The sequence below is a fragment of the Bufo bufo genome, chromosome 7 (assembly GCF_905171765.1).
Source record: "Bufo bufo chromosome 7, aBufBuf1.1, whole genome shotgun sequence".
Lineage (NCBI taxonomy): Eukaryota > Metazoa > Chordata > Amphibia > Anura > Bufonidae > Bufo > Bufo bufo.
This window is the reverse complement of record NC_053395.1, coordinates 59,160,790-59,174,403: the sequence shown is the minus strand read 5'-3', so window position 1 is coordinate 59,174,403 and position 13,614 is coordinate 59,160,790.

Genomic DNA, 13,614 nt, shown 5'->3' with positions numbered 1-13,614 from the left:
CCTAGATAGCGGTGACCCCCACAAGATTTCTTTCCAGGTAGCAAGAGATGTGTATATCAAGTTTCATTGAAATCGAGGGTTGCGTTTTTGAGTGATCGCGGAACATACATACACACATATATACATCCTTCTTTATATACAGTCAGGTCCATAAATATTGGGACAGACACAATTGTAACATTTTTGGCTTTATACACCACCACAATAGATTTGAAATGAAACGAACAAGATGTGCTTTAACTGCAGACTGTCAGCTTTAATTTGAGGGTATTTACATTAAAATCAGGTGAACGGTGTAGGAATTACAACAGTTTGCACATGTGCTTCCCACTTGTTAAGGAACCAAAAGTAATGGGACAATTGGCTTCTCAGCTGTTCCATGGCCAGGTGTGTGTTATTCCCTCATTATTCCAATTACAATGAGCAGATAAAAGGTCCAGAGTTCATTTCAAGTGTGCTATTTGCATTTGGAATCTGTTGCTGTCAACTCTCAAGATGAGATCCAAAGAGCTGTCACTATCAGTGAAGCAAGCCATCATTAGGCTGAAAAAACACAACAAACCCTTCAGAGAGATAGCAAAAACATTAGGCATGGCCAAAACAACTGTTTGGAACATTCTTAAAAAGAAGAAACGCACCGGTGAGCTCAGCAACACCAAAAGACCCGGAAGACGCAGAAAAAATCTGTGGTGGATGACCGAAGAATTCTTTCCCTGGTGAAGAAAACACCCTTCACAACAGTTGGCCAAATCAAGAACACTCTCCAGGAGGAAGGTGTCAGTGTGTCAATGTCAACAATCAAGATAAGACTTCACCAGAGTGAATACAGAGGGTTCACCACAAGATGTAAACCATTGGTGAGCCTCAAAAACAGGAAGGCCAGATTAGAGTTTGCCAAACGACATCTAAAAAAGCCTTCACACTTCTGGAACAACATCCTATGGACAGATGAGACCAAGATCAACTTGTACCAGAGTGATGAGAAGAGTATAAAGAAGGAAAGGAACTGCTCATGATCCTAAGCATACCACCTCATCAGTGAAGCATGGTGGTGGTAGTGTCATGGCGTGGGCATGTATGGCTGCCAATGGAACTGGTTCTCTTGTATTTATTGATGACGTGACTGCTGACAAAAGCAGCAGGATGAATTCTGAAGTGTTTCGGGCAATATTATCTGCTCATATTCAGCCAAATGCTTCAGAACTCATTGGACGGCGCTTCACAGTGCAGATGGACAATGACCCAAAGCATACTGCAAAAGCAACCAAAGAGTTTTTTAAGGGAAAGAAGTGGAATGTTATGCAATGGCCAAGTCAATCACCTGACCTGAATCCGATTGAGCATGCATTTCACTTGCTGAAGACAAAACTGAAGGGAAAATGACCCAGTAGAGGCCTGGCAGAGCATCACCAGGGATGAAACCCAGCGTCTATTGATGTCTATGCGTTCCAGACTTCAGGCTTTAATTGACTGCAAAGGATTTGCAACCAAGTATTAAAAAGTGAAAGTTTGATTTATGATTATTATTCTGTCCCATTACTTTTGGTTCCTTAACAAGTGGGAGGCACATATGCAAACTGTTGTAATTCCTACACCGTTCACCTGATTTGAATGTAAATACCCTCAAATTAAAGCTGACAGTCTGCAGTTAAAGCACATCTTGTTCGTTTCATTTCAAATCCATTGTGATGGTGTATAGAGCCAAAAATGTTAGAAATGTGTCAATGTCCCAATATTTATGGACCTAGCTGTATATAGATTTCACGGTTTTGTAGTTGAAGACATAAGAATATATTGATATGAAAAAAATAAACTCATCTTGAATCACTTCCCCAAGATAATAATAAATTTAAAGAGAAATGTACAAAGAAAGCTGACTTTTATAATGTAGGTTTATATTGTCCATTCATTTGTACTGTATTTTTATATTTGTAGCATTTCTAAGGTACAGATTCTGCTACAGTTTTTTCCCTGACTCCCCATTCCCTGAGTAATCAGTGCTGTTAAGGCTACTTTCACACTTGCGTTCGGGGCTCCGCTTGTGAGCTCCGTTTGAAGGGTCTCACAAGTGGCCCCGAACGCATCCGTACTGCCCTAAGGCTGGGTTCACACCAGAGCGTTCTGAAAGGAGCGCTCTGTATGCGCGATTGTACGGGCGTTTACAAGCGCGCATACAGAGACAAGTGAACACACATTGTCGCGCGTTCCCGAAAGTCTATGTACGGGAACGCGCGACAAACGCCCAAAAAAACGCTCATGTACTTGTTTGAGCGTCGGGCGTTTTACAGCGCGATCGTACGTGCTGTAAAACGCCCAGGTGAGAACCATTCCCATAGGGAAGCATTGGTTTCTCCTTGTTGAGCGTTTTACAGCGCGTAGGAACGCGCTGTAAAACGCTCAGGTCTGAACTGAGCCTAATGCATTCTGAGTGGATCCGCTCAGAATGCATCAGTCTGGCAGCGCTCAGCCTCCGCTCCACTCAGCAAGCGGACACCTGAACGCTGCTTGCAGCGTTCGGGTGTCCGCCTGGCCGTGCGGAGGCAAACGGATCCGTCCAGACTTACAATGTAAATCAATGGGGACGGATCCGTTTGAAGTTGACACAGTATGGCTCAATTTTCAAACTGATCCTTCCCCCATTGACTTTCAATGTAAAGTCTGGACGGATCCGTCTGAACTACTTTCACGCTTAGAATTTTTTTTAAACTATAATGCAGACGGATCCGTTCTGAACGGATCCAAACGTCTGCATTATGGAAGCGGATCCGTCTGTGCAGACACCAGACGGACCCGCTCTGAACGCAAGTGTGAAAGTAGCCTAACTTGGGCTCTCATATGCTATGGAGACCATACACTGATGAGGGGTCATTCACCATCGCTGGTTCTCAGCGGGTAGTGAACCAGTATGCTCTGATGCTGTCCACACCATTTGGACAGTGGTAGTGTACTCTGATTCAGTCCCCGTTAAGAATCGGTGCAGGTGAACACCCTCCTGACTGTATTTGGCCTAAATAGCTTATTGGGATCCAAAAGCGTCAGGGTTTAAAGGGGTTATCCAAACCCTATAATACCCCTCTAATGCCCAGGCCCCTCACACAGGTTGTACTTATCTTGCTCCCCGTCACCCACGTCGCTTCTGATGCTCGCGCGGCCACCGCTGCATCTCCCTGTCTCCGTGTTGCTAGGAAGACTTGTCCCTGTCACGGCCTGCTATTGGCTGCCAGCTCCCTATGGCACAGCTTGACAGGCAGCCAGTAAAAGCCCCATAGACTGCAACAGTATTCTACCACTAGTACAAGGAGCAAAGGATTGCATGTTCAAGCCCCCTAAAGGGATTTAAAAAATTACAATAAAGAACATTTCAAAAATATTTTTTAACTTTTTTTAACATATAAATATAAAAAATTCAAAATCACCCTTTTTGCCAACTTTACATATTAAAATAATAAAAAAATTAACATAATTTGTATTCCCACATCCAAAATTTTCCAAACTATTAAAATATAAAATTAGACCTCCAGACCCCCAATCACACCACCATTAGACCTCCAGGCCCCTAATCAGACCCCCCAATCAGACCTCCAGACCCCCCATTAGACCACTCCAGACCCCCCAGTCAGACCTCCAGACCCCCAATAGACCGCTCCAGACCCCCAATAGACCTCTCCAGACCCCCAATAGACCTCCATATCAGACCTCAGATAAGACTATAAAATAATAAAGTCACTTACCTCTCCTGCAGCGTCAGGTCAGAGTGCACTCTGTACGTCCAAACAGTGCAGGCAGCCAGGACACAGCAGTGTGGACCCTGAGAAGAGAGAGACGTAATGTCAGAGTACTACAGCACTTCAGAAGGCACTATGGGACAATATAATACAGGTGGCACTATGGAGGGAGAACTACAGCACTACAGGGGGCATTATAATACAGTCAGCACTACAGGGGGCCTACAGGAGAAATTAAAATACACTACACTACAGCACTCCAGGAGGCACTAAGGAGGACACTACAGGGGGAATTATAATAAAGTCTCTAGAACTACAGTTGGCATTAAAATACAAACAGTAGCAGTACAGGAGGGGAATTATAATAGAGGGAGAACTGCAGAAGGCTTTATAAATACTTGGGCCACAATAGGGAGAATTATAACTACTGTAAACACTTCACACGGCTTTAAGGGGGTACCTTATAGAGGGATCTTGTTATTGCTGGGGATACAATAGAGGGGCCTTATTTCTACTGGGGTGCACTGTGGAGCATTATTACTGCCGGAGGAACTGTGGTGCATTATTATTGGGCACAATTTGGAGGGTACTGCTACTAATGGGGACACTCTTGGGGTGCATTATCAGTATTGGGGGTATTGTAGGGGGCACTATTACTATTGAGGACAGTCTGGGAGCAATATCACTATGGGGGGACTATTTTTGCAGTATAGTGTTTGTGGGCATTGGGGAGCACAGTAGGCACAGTATTGGGGGTAGTAGCAGGATATCAATGTTGGGGCACCAGGAGGGAGAGGATGATGGAAAAGTGAGGAACCTAAGATGTCTGTGTGGTAAACTCTGTAGAGACAAGACACGGCTGAAAGAAGTCACCACGGCGGTCTGGGCCAAATAGAGAAGATGATGAAAGAGAATGTCTACATCATAGGAGACATCAGTGGATGTAAGAGGTATGCAGAGCTGTATTCTGTATTTTTTGTAGCGCCGCGTGTAATGTTTTCCAAATATGTCTCTAACAATAGGGCTGGGGGAGGGGCGCCATTTCAGTTCAGGCAGCAGAAAGGCTAGGTGTACCCCCTTTTTTTTTTTTACCTGTTTTTCAGTATATTATGTGCTAAATTAAATGGTGGCTTGTCCTGCAAAAACAACAAGCCTTCATAAAGTTATATGAGTGGAAAGGTAAAAAAGCTATGGCCCTTGAAAGGTGGGGAGAAAAAAATCAAATGAAAAAAATTTAAATTAGCCTGGTCCTGAAGGGGTTAAAAGGGGTTACCAAGATTTTGTACTGATGACCTATCGTCAGGATAGCAATCAAATAAACGGTAACGGCAGCATCTCCGGATGTTCCTTTATTAGACGTACTTCAATGAATGTGTACACAGAAAGCCAAACTGCAATGTTTGGGCTACGTGGTAGCCTTTGTCAACCATTGACATGTAGCCGAAATGTTGCAGTTTGGCTTTCTGTGTACACATTCATTGAAGTACGTCTAATAAAGGAACATCCGGAGATGCTGCCGTTACCGTTTATTTGATTGCTGTTCAGTGGACTGCTGAGGATCCGCGGTCGTGGTTTGGCTGGTGCATTGCGTTAAGGTCGATAAGGCCCATGGGTGCTGCTCTACAACGTTTTTTCACTATCGCCAGGATAGGTCATCAGTATCTGATCGGCAGGGTCCCGACACCCTGGACCCCGCTGATTAGCTATTTTGAGAAGGCAGGGGCGCTCCTGTGAGCGCTGCGACCTTCTCTCTGCTTTTCGTAGGCTGAGTGATTACACGTTCATGTGTCACATGGCCTAGGACCAGCTCAGCCCCATTCAAGTGAACGGGGCTAGGCTGCAATGCCAAGCACAGCCGCTATACAGTGTACAGTACTGTGCTTGGTGAGCTGCTAGAAGACTAAACTCAAGCCACAATGAGTGTTTACATTAATAATATCCCTGTTGAATATATAGCAAATACACAGTCGAGTCACATTATTATGACCACCAGCTACTGTAATATCTAGAATAACCGCTGTGTGCGGCACGGGTAGCAGCTTGACGGGTTGGGAGTGACTCAATAACATCCTGTTAGGTTGTCACAGGTATCTGGAGCCATGCTGACTGCAGTGCATCCCACAGCTGCTGGAGGGAGGATCCATGGAGCGAACACAATGATAAAGTTGGTCCTACAGATGCTCAATTGGGTTCAAGTCTGGGGAATTAGGGAGCCAGGGTAGTACTTGAAAGTCTTGGTCATGCTCTTCCAACCAATGTTGGACAATCCTAGCTGTGTGACATGTCACATTGTCTTGCTGGAAGATCTTAACCACCCCAGGGAAGACAATCAGCATGTATGAGTGTACATGATCTGCAAGAATGGATTCATATCCAAATTGGTTGAGAGTGCCTTCTACGTGGATGAGTAGGCCAGAGAATGCCACAAACACATTCCCCAGACCATAATGCTACCACCACCAGCTTGTGTTCTTCCAACAGTAGTTGTTTCTCGCCTGACATGCCAACGTCCATCCGTTCAATAAAGCAGAAGACTTGACTCATTGGAGAAGATAACCCTTTGCTAATCAGTGGAGGTCCAATTCCGATACTGCATCAAAAACTGAAGTCTTTTCTGCCGATACAACTTCATTAGCAGTGACCATTTGTCTGCTTCTGAGCTCCATATGCAGTAAGGTTCTCTAAACTGTTGTATTAGACACACGTCTGGTAGCTCCTGGTTCATTTTGGTGGTGAGCTGCTCCACTGTACAGTGTCAGTCTAACCTCACAAACCTTCGTAGCTGACGTTCACCTCTCACATCAATGGTACTTGTGCTCCGCAGTTTCCACATCGCTTAGGATACTTTCACACCAGCGTTTTTGCTGAATCCGTCATCGATCACAAGAAAAAGCTTCAGTCATAATACAACAGTCTGCATCCATTCTGAACAGATCTGGTTGTATCATCTCTAAAATAGCCAAGACCTGGCACTAAGACCATTGTAAGTCAAGGGGCGCAGGATCCGTTTTCTTTTGTGTCATAGAAAGCGGATCCGTCTTGCTCCGCATCCAGGGACGCATTCAAAAGCGCTGCTTTCTGCGCTTTTGTGTGCGTCATGGGAACGCAATGTAACGGAACGGAATGCATTCTGGTGCACTCCATTCCCTTCAGTTCAGTTTTGTCCCCATTGACAATGAATGGGGACAAAACTGAAGCGTTTTTATCCGCTATTGAAACCCTATGATGGATCTCAATAGCGGAAAAGGAAAACGCAGATGTGAAAGTAGCCTTATTCACAATGGTGCCATTTGACCGCTCGCCACACTTTCACCACAGCAGCACGAGAACAGTTCACAAACTGTGCAGTTTCATAAATACCGCCACCCTGAGGCCTCATGCACACAACTGTTGTTGGGTTTCGTGTCCGTTGTTCCATTTTCCGTGATTTTCTGCGGACCCATTGACTTTCAATGGGTCCGTTGAAAACTCGGAGAATGCACCGTTTGTCATCCGCGTCTGTGATCCGTGTTTCCAGTCCGTGAAAAAAATAGGACCTGTCCTATTTTTTTCACGGACAATGGTTTGCGGACTCAGTCAAGTCAATGGGTCCGTGAAAAACACGGAGGCACACAAGATTGTCATCCGCGTCCGTGGTCCGTGATCCGTGTCCGTTTTTTTCCTATCATTTTCAAGGCAAACTTGACTTAGATTTTTTTAGCACTTTTCATGTCTGGTAATCCTCCAAAAATCAAGGAAGACACACGGAAACAAAAACGGAAACGGATCACGGAACAACGGAACCCCGTTTTGCGGACCGTGAAAAAAATTGTATTACTTACCAGGTAATTTGATTTTACAGAGCCCATGACAGCACCACCGGAGAGAGGAGGATCCGCCCCACAGAGACAGGAAACCTGCAGAATAAAATGGGCGGACATTCTCCTCCTCTTCGGGGAGTTTCCAAGTATCGGAGGAAGGCCGCCACATATGTTAGACATGCAATTTGTATATATCTTATATACAAATTGCATGTCTAACATATGTGGCGGCCTTCCTCCGATACTTGGAAACTCACTGAAGAGGAGGAGAATGTCCGCCCATTTTATTCTGCAGGTTTTCTGTCTCTGTGGGGCGGATCCTCCTCTCTCCGGTGGTGCTGTCATGGGCTCTGTAAAATCAAATTACCGGTAAGTAATACCATTTTTTCCTATCGCCCATGACAGCACCACCGGAGATTTACTAGAGAATCCCTAAGGGTGGGAAGTAGAGAGAAGAATCCCTTTACCGAAGGAAGAATCACCAGAAAAGTTCAAGTCCAACCTATAGTGCTTAAAAAAGGTTGAAGGGGAAGACCAGGTCGCTGCCTCACAAATTTTCTCAATTGGAACCGAGGACCTCTCAGCCCAGGAAGCAGCCACCACCCTGGTCGAGTGGGCCCTCAGGCCAACCGGGGGAGATAACCCAGAGGAAAGGTAGGATAACTCTTTGGGGCAGCAGAACCCTTGTTCCTCCCCTGAAACTGCAGGAAGAGCGATTAAGACTTCCGCCAGGAAGAGGTAGAAGACAAATAGGACAAAAGGGCTCTCTTGACATCTAGAAAATGGAGAGAATCTTCTTCCTCCGAGGAAGGATTTTGACAGAGAGTAGGAAGAATAATCTCCTGAGAGCGGTGGAATTTGGTGGCGACTTTTGGAAGAAAAGCCGGGTTAGGACGGATGAGGACTTAGTCCTCTAAGATTAATTAAAGTGTACGGAGGGTTGATGGAGATGGCTTGGATCTCACCAATCCTGCGAGCAGAAGTCAAAACTATCAAAACGGACAGCTTTAGGGTCAGATGCTTAATTAAAATAGAATTAATGGGTTCAAAGGGGGGCCCAGATAAAGCTTTTAACACCACCTCTAGACTCCAGGGGGGGGTTCTTGGAGGTACCACTAAGGAAGACCTCTCCACGGCCCTAAAAAAACCTGGAAACCCAAGGGCTACTGGCTATGTTCTGATTAAATAGAACAGACAGGGAAGAGACCTGAACTTTCAGCGTACTGACTGATAGACCCATTTCTAGACCCTTCTGAAGGAACTCCAAAAAAAGTGGTGAGTAGAACCCTTTGCCTTCTTCTTCCTTTATTACCGGGGTTAAGACTGATTTTTCTATTAATTTTAAAAGCTCTGCCTGTATAACTGACTTCCCTAAGGCCGAAGGAGGATCTACGGTTGGAAAGAAACGGGCAGGAGGGGACTGAAGGAATTCTAATCTAAACCCCTTGCCGATGGTATTTAGCACCCACGGACTTACGGAAATTTTTCTCCACTCTGCTAAGAAGTCCTTCAGTCTGCCCCCTACCAGAATCCTGGCGTCATTGTTGTTCTGGCTTTCTCTTATCCGAGGAGGACTGGTTAAAAGAAAAAAATTCCTATTTTTCCTCTGACCTCTGAACCGGTCCTCCCTGGCCTTCTTATCCTGTTCCTGGCTACCCCTAAATGGACGAAAGGACCGACTGAACCTGTTTCTATAAGAAAAAGATCCCTGAAAACCAGGAAACCTTTTCTTCCTGTCTGCCGCTTTATCCAGCAGGTCATCCAGGCTTGGACCGAAGAGGTATTCCCCCTCACATGGAACTCCACAAAGCTTTGATTTAGAAGCAATGTCCCCAGTCCAATTCTTTAGCCAAAGAGTTCTTCGCACTGAGTTGGATAAAGCTGCTGATCTGGCTGCCAACCTAACAGAGTCAGCCGAGGCATCTGCTAGAAAGTCCGCTGCCTTCCTAATCGTAGGGAGGGAGGCTAATATCTCTTCCCGGGGGCACCTATTCTTTAACTGGGACTCAAGCTCGTCTAACCACACAATAAGAGACCGGGCCGTGCAAGTGGAAGCTATACTAGGTCTAAATGAGGAAGTTGATGCCTCCCAAGCCCCTTTAAGAAAGGCACCCGCCTTTTTATCCAGGGGGTCTTTCAAGATTCCCGTGTCATCAAATGGTAGGGCCATCTTTCTAGAGACCTTGGATATAGCCACATCTATTTTAGGCGCTTTATCCCAAGACGCAGAATCTTCCTCCTTTTGGAGATAAAGAGTTTTGGAGATAAATACCCTCTTATTGGGTTTCTCCCACTCTCCCTTTATCAATGCTGATACATTCTTATGTATTGGAAAGGTACCATGCTGTCTGGACTCCAACCCCCCAAACATAATATCCTGAATTGAGCGGGGTTCCGGAGTTTCCTCTATGCCCATGGTCGAGCGGATAGCTTTAAAGAGGACCTTTCACCGATTCTTACCCTATGAACTAACTATACAGATATGTAGAGCGGCGCCCGGGGATCTCACTGCACTTACTATTATCCCCGGGCGCCGCTCCGTTCTCCCGCTATGCCCTCCGGTATCTCCGCTCACTAAGTTATAGTAGGCGGAGATACCAGTCCCTAAGTTATGGTAGGCGGAGTCTGCCCTAGCGCTGGCCAATCGCAGCGCAGAGCTCACAGCCTGGGAGGTTATTTTCTCCCAGGCTGTGAGCTCTGCAATGCGATTGGCCAGCGCTAGGGCAGACTCCGCCTACCATAACTTAGGGAACGGAGATACCGGAGGGCATAGCAGGAGAACGGAGCGGCGCCCGGGGATAATAGTAAGTGCAGAGAGATCCCCGGGCGCCGCTTCACATGTCTGTATACTTAGTTCATAGGGTAAGAATCGGTGAAAGGTCCTCTTTAAGGAGCTTCTCGGTGTCTTCTACTGGAAAACAGGGTTTCCCCCCCTTATCTTCCTCCCCAGAAGAGGCCAGCGATGAAACATCAGAGGGGCCAAACACTGAAGAAGGGATCTCTCCCTCATCTGACGAAGGGGGTTCTCTGGAATACTCTGTATGTTTAGGCTTTTGCTGTTTCTGGGTAGCCTGGGATGCATTAACTTCACAGCATACCAATGCTTGCAGACATTTGCAAAAGGAGGGGGACTCCTCAGCCACCGTCTTATCTATACAGGGCTGGCACATCTTCTTATCCCTGAGAAATATGGATTACATAGGTTGCAGATCATAATGTAACCACATAATATGACACTCCGTCCAAGCTATAACCAACAGTTATGTTAGACATTTGTATCTTACCATTCAGATGGTAACCCCACACTGCATAAGTCACATTCCTTATTTTTCTTCTTTGCTCCAACCTTTTTAGGCTTAGCTGGAACAGGAAGGACCGTGGGCTCCTCGGACCGCTTGCCATGATGGCTCTCGTCCTCCATCCTGCTCAGTCAAAAGAGACGCCGGCCGAAAAACTCGCGCTCTTCTCATAGGCGCCTGAAGATGACGTCATCGCCAGCGTCAGGCCGGTCATGTGACTTTTAGGAGCGCTCCACGGCCTGCTCACAGCCAGAGCCGCTCCTCTTCCTCCCCCTGGTGGCCGGCGTCTCTTCCGGCGTAACACGTGCAGCCGTCTCCCGTATCCCCTCACACTGACCGCCCCCTCCGGAGCTCAGCTGTGCCTCTGCCTGCCTTCAGCGCACCGCCGCTACTTTCCAGGGACTCGCAGGTTAGGCTACTTTCACACCTGCGTTCGGGTGTCCGCTCGTGAGCTCCGTTTGAAGGCTCTCACAAGCGGCCCCGAACGCATCAGTCCAGCTACCAATGCATTCTGAGTGGATGCGGATCCGCTCAGAATGCATCAGTCTGGCAGCGTTCAGCCTCCGCTCCGCTCAGCAGGCGGACACCTGAACGCTGCTTGCAGCGTTCGGGTGTCCGCCTGGCCGTGCGGAGGCAAGCGGATCCGTCCAGACTTACAATGTAAGTCAATGGGGACGGATCCGTTTGAAGATGACACAATATGGCTCAATCTTCAAACGGATCCGTTCCCCATTGACTTTCAATGTAAAGTCTGGACGGATCCGTTCAGGCTACTTTCACACTTAGAAATTTTTCTAAGTTATAATGCAGACGGATCCGTTCTGAACGGATGCAAACGTCTGCATTATAGGAGCGGATCCGTCTGATGAAACATCAGACGGACCCACTCCGAACGCTAGTGTGAAAGTAGCCTTAGTGGGGAGCCACCAGAGGGAAGGATCCAGCATGTCGATACTGCAGGCTTCCCATCAGAGACAGGAAACCACACTGAAGAGGAGGAGAATGTCCGCCCATTTTATTCTGCAGGTTTCCTGTCTCTGTGGGGCGGATCCTCCTCTCTCCGGTGGTGCTGTCATGGGCGATAGGAAAAATACTGTCGTGTGCATGAGGCCTTAGTCTAAAAGCCAATAATCATCCCTTTTTACAACTCTGACAGCAATGAAGGATATTTGTGCAGACAGCCTATCCCACACTTTACATACCCACCGAGCCAGCTCAGCACACCTTATATACCCACCATGCCAGCTCACCACACGTGACTTCCTTCATGAACTACGTGCTGTTGACATCCATGTATATGGAATTGTATGACTATAAGGGCTCATGCACACGACCAACCGTATGTATTTTGCTGTCAGCAAAACATGGATACGCAAAACTACAGATGACGTCCGTGTGACATTCGTTTTTTTTGTAGATCCATTATAACAATGCCTGTCCTTGTCTGCAAAACGGATAAGAATAGGACATGTTCTTTCTTTTTTGCGAAATGGCCAAGCGGACACAGAATGTACATTTTTTTGCAGACTCATTGAAGTGAATGGTTCCGCATACCGTCAGTAAAAAAGACGGAACGGATACGGAGAAAAAAATATGTTCGTTTTGCAGGCAAGAATAGGACTTTTCTCTAAACTGAAAAAAAGGCGGCATGCTCACACCCGGGATCCGTGTTTTGCGGCCTAAAGGGGTTTTCTGAGTGTTTAATACCAATGCCCTATCCTCAGGATAGGTCATCAGTATCTGATCAGTGGGGTCCAACTCCCTGCACCCCCGCCAATCAGCTGTTCGAAAAGGCTGTAGCGCTCTGGTGCCTGCCACAGCCTCCTCGCAGCTTACAAAGTACACCGTCATCTAATGGATAGCGTCTGTGCTTGGTATTGCAGCTGAGACCCATCCACTTGAACAGGACTAAGCTGCGCCTAGGCCGTGTGAACAATCAATGTGACGTCACTGGTCTAGGAAAAGCTGGTTAGTGCCGCGGCCTCTTCAACAGCTGATGGTGGGGCTCCCGGGAGGAGGATCGCCACCGGTCAGAAACTGATGACTTATCTTGAGGCAGGGCTGGGGGGAAGTTGGACCCCCACTGATCGGAGTGATGGTCCATCCTGAGAATAGCCCATCACTTGTAAAAGGTTGCTGTCCGCATCAGTGGGTCCATTCCGCACACGATAGAACATGTCCCATTCTGGTGTGCAAAATGTGCGATCCAAAATGTGGATCGCACGCAGTCATGTATGGTGTCCATATCTTGCAGATCCACGATTTGTGTACTGTAAAATGGATTCCATCGTGTGGCTGTAGCAAAATCAGTCTTAGGGCTCAAGCACTCGACCGTATATTTTTTGCGGTCTGCAAAACACAGATCTGCAGAAAATATGGATGATGTCTGTGTGACATCTGTATTGCATCCGTTTTTTTTGTGGATCCATTGTAACAATGCTTATCCTTGTCCGCAAAACAGATAAGAATAGGAAATGTTATACCTTTTTTTGGAACGGACATATGGAATCAGATTGCACACAGAGTCATTACCGTTTTCTGCGGAACCATTGAAGTGAATGGTTCCGAATACGGGCCAAAAAAAGAACAGAACAGATAAAAAATACGTTTGTGTGCATGAGCATGTCCATTCCGACGCATTCATTCCAATGGGTCCACAAAAAAACAGAAGTTAGGGTCCATTCACACGTTCGTGTGTGGGGATCCGCAAAACACGGACATCGGCGAATGGCGTTCCGCATTTTGCGGACCGCACATCGCCCGCACTGAATAGAAAATGCCTATTCTTGT